Here is a 330-nt window from a genome sequence, read left to right as displayed (position 1 = left end):
TACAAAATGTTGGGATAAACATGAAATCCAAACATTTGTATGCAGGTCTTTCACCACAGGCACTTGTCTCAGATTTGTTTTCCTATATACCATAATGTGTTATATTTTAAGATATATAGAAAACAAAATTCTGAGACAAGTACCTCTGTCTTTACGGGAAGTTTTCTTTATATCTTTGTCAGAAATGTATGAACCAGAAACGTAATTTAAAATTGAATAAAAATTTAATATGATATAACTGTTGAAGCGCTCTCCTGTTAATTTATTTTCGCTTAAATTTAGAATACCAGTCGACAACATCTATAAAAGCGAAATCTCCACAATAACAGT

This window comes from Mytilus edulis, chromosome 9, assembly GCF_963676685.1.
Source record: "Mytilus edulis chromosome 9, xbMytEdul2.2, whole genome shotgun sequence".
NCBI classification, from domain to species: domain Eukaryota; kingdom Metazoa; phylum Mollusca; class Bivalvia; order Mytilida; family Mytilidae; genus Mytilus; species Mytilus edulis.
Note: the sequence above shows the minus strand (reverse complement) of the source record.